Source organism: Cannabis sativa, chromosome 5 (genome assembly GCF_029168945.1).
Source record: "Cannabis sativa cultivar Pink pepper isolate KNU-18-1 chromosome 5, ASM2916894v1, whole genome shotgun sequence".
Classification (NCBI taxonomy): domain Eukaryota; kingdom Viridiplantae; phylum Streptophyta; class Magnoliopsida; order Rosales; family Cannabaceae; genus Cannabis; species Cannabis sativa.
In genome coordinates this window covers 52,867,046-52,871,114 of record NC_083605.1, presented here as the reverse complement: position 1 = coordinate 52,871,114, position 4,069 = coordinate 52,867,046, and positions in this window count along the sequence as shown.

Below are 4,069 nucleotides of genomic sequence, written 5' to 3'. Positions count from 1 at the left end.
ATTAAAATAATGAAAATATCAGATGATAAATGCTATAAAAGTGGCCGGCCCTTGGCAATATGGAACTGGGCCTCACTTTTTACAATTTTGCAGTTTTATCATTTTTGCATCTGATTTTCTCAAAAACACCAATTTTCTAATTCAACTATTTAAATGCCAATTCTAACTATTTAATAATTATAAATAATTATTAAATAATATTGTTATTTATCATATTTATTAATTGAACCATACAAAGTATCATAATAAACAAATATGCCCCTGAAACTCTTTCTTTACGATTTCGCCCTTACTTAGTGAAAAATTCACAAATAGACATAGTCTAATTTGAGAATTATAATTGATTAATCAAAACCAATTATATGAGTCTTACAAACAATATTATCTCAACTAGTGGGGGGACCATGGGTCTATATAACCCAGCTTCCAATAAGCTAATCAAGAATTTATAACCTAAATTCACTGGGGGGACCATGGGTCTTCGTTGAATCCACGCATAGAACTTAGAATTGCACTCTCAGTATATAGAATGCTCTATATGTTCCACCATATAGACACATCATTAGTTATCCATTGTTATAAGCCTAATTTGATCAGTGATCCTCTATATGAATGATCTACACTGTAAAGGGATTAGATTACTGTTACACCCTACTATGTATTTTATCCTTAAAACACTTGACCCCGTATAAATGATATTTCAGCTTATGTGAAATGAGTACTCCACCATTTATTTTCGTTTGGTCAAGCTCGAAGGAGATCATCCTTTACTTACTATTCGCCAGATAGAAGCTATAGATTCCATGTTTATGTTAGCGCTCCCACTCAATTGCACTACCGTGTTCCCAAAATGTACGTATCACCCTGACCTAAAAGTAGGCTTAACTAACAAATCAAAGAACACGAATAGCCTCTTGAGATTGAGCCTAATCATAACATGATCTAGGATCAACTAGGCGATATTGACTTGAATAGATATTACGGTAACTTTCATAAATCCAACCCAAAGTTCAATATCGGTCCCTTCCGATGCATACTCCATGCATCCAACCTGAGCTTTACTTTAACCAATGTTCTGGAAAGAACATAGTATTTCTCCAAATGCATGTAAACTCTTGTTGTAGATTATCATATCAGTAAAACCCTGTGTCTGATAAATCTAAGAAACTTTATTCACATAGTCATGTTTACTTTCCAAAGTGTTGACAACACAATAAAGAGGATCAAGTATGTGAAAAGGGTTTCAGATGAATTTATAAATCAAATAGACAAGCAATTGATAAGGTGAACCAAAACATACACAAATGAATGAAAAATACTTCTGTTTCTTTATTGATGTTGAATAAAATAGATTACATTGAAATGAAGTTTCTTTATTGATGTTAAATCATTGTATCCATCAACATTTTAAGCATAGCAATTTAAATCAAATAAATAATAGGTTTATTACAAAAAATTTTAAATAAAGAATTAAATAAAAAAACATGTAACAAACTAGAAAAGTTGTTTGTGATATTTCCATTTTTAATAAATAAATATTACTTAAAAATAAATATCATAATTTTGAAATTTCAAATTAGGGAGTTAGATAATATTAAAAATATTAAATCTAACAATATCTTAAAATATCTCAATTCAAAATAAATATCCAACTAACTTTCAAATTTCTAGCTTATTTAAATAAATTTTAATGAATTAAATAACTAATAAGATAAAATTATATAAAATCTTAATTTGAAAATTAAGATATTTCTAATATCATATTTCAAACCTTATAATTTAGTAAATTAAACTAATTAAATAAATAATTAGAAAATTAGATATTTATTGTTAGGATATTATCATTTATAATATTAAAAACATAAATAATTATAATAAACCCTAAAATATCTCAATTTTAAGTATTTTCAAATAAGAAATTTTATATTATATGCTTAAAATTAATTTATCCACTAAAAATATGCTAATATATTTTGCATCATTCAAAATATACTCATACCATTTTTCTCATCCAATTTTACCCCTAAACAAATAGAAACCAAACATCCCATGTCTCTCTCTCTCTCTTTCTCTCTCGTATCTCTCTATTCTCTCTCTCTCTCTCTAGGACACACAAACATACACACACACACACACACACACACACACACACACACACACACACACACACACACACACACACACACACACACACACACACACACACACACACACACACACACACTATACCAGTCGGAGGACGACCCATCATCGGAGCTAGTGTTCGGTTGCCTTACATAGAGGAAACTTGTAAACAACCAAAGCTCTAAGAAAGAAATTCCTTTAAAAAATAATGGGTATGTAATTTCTTTAGTAATTATTGCTTGATTTAGTTGTATTTATGTTGATATTAATACATCTACACATATCTGTGCATTTATGTACTATTTTTGTCAATGAAACACGAAATTCAGCGAGTCTGCGTTTTCCTAGTTTTTTTTTACAATTTTAGCGATATTTTACGATTTCATTAGTGACATTTAGCGATGAAAGTGCGAGTATGAGGCTAGGGATGAAGTTTCTCGACATGTATCGATGTGTTGCGATGTATGTCGCGACACACTGAAGTCTTATGTAATGTTAACGCTTTTTTTTTTGAATTTTTTCGATAATTTCGTGATGTTTGTCGATATATTTAAATGTAGTGTCCACCCAAGTCCATAATGACATTTATCGACAAGGAGCAATGTGTCGCGAGATAGTTTTCAATAATGTCCACGATAAATTACGATTCTTTTCGCGATATTTCGTGACATATCAGTTTCTCATAATTTTTTGTCATTTTTGTTTGCAGATTCAACTGTGTTTGTGGTTGTACTGTATGATGGGACTTGGGCAGTTGAAGGTTTCAACTGGATATTCAATAACCCAAAAAGTAAGATGTTAATGTTTGAGGTTGACACTACTTTACAAAAACTGCATGTAATTTTGTATGAAGAGTTTGACATAGACCTTCTTGTGTATAAACTTAAAATAGAGGTGTGTTACATGTACATGAAAGGTAATATGATACCACCAGAAGTTTAAGTCAAAGATAGTCAAGTAAGATTGTTCTTAAGAATGAAGGTAAAAATGAGTGTGGAGAACTTGCTGCCACTATTTGTGACTAAGGTTAAAAAGCATGCGATTTTGGGGCCTACTCCGCCAACTGTCCTCCCAAGAAGTGTTGTTGGGAGTTTTGTCCTAGAAATAGATCCAGCGGTAGGGATGAATGAGCAGGCCCCTACTAATATAGATCAGGATAGGGTTGATAATTTTGACCAGTTTGATGAGTTTGATGGTCCCGTTTACAACAATGATCCTACAGTAGATTTGAATGAGGATGGTGATGCGGAGTTGCAAGTTGATGAAGCTATAGAGGTACCTGCTTTGAGGTTAGAACTACCTCCATCACCTCCACCACCTCCAAGGGAGCAGAGGAAAGAGCAAGAAAGAAGAACCCCTCGTAGTGAAAATCACCAAACACCAGGCACTAGTAGCAGCCGGCCAGGTCCTCCTTATAGTACTGTACTATCTGATTTTGAAGTTTGTACAAAATTCAAACCTATTGTGTGGACAAGGGAAGACATAGAGGAAAATAATATTTATACAACTTCTCTTATTGGTACACATTCAGGGGAAATACACGTTGGAAGTTGTGCACAAATAAGACTGAATTGAAAATTGTAGTGGGAAGGTTTGCATTGAAAATGAATTTTGAGTTCATGGTGAATAAGTCTGTGTAATATCCCGATAAGTTAAATGGTAAATAATTAGGGTTTATATTGATATTATGAATTAATCAGGTAATAAGTGGGATTATGATCCTACTAATTTATTTCAGCATAAAATTTAAATTTTGCTATAAGTGAGTAAATAATCGTAATTTGTTAATTACGGAGATTTATATAGCATGTGTGAATGTAATATGAGCTATATGTGGAATAAAAATATTTCAGGTTCGGCGACCCCGGAGACTCAATAAGTGGATATATAAGCGTAATTTGTTAATTACGGGGATTTATTTGAAATACGTGGATATAATATGAGT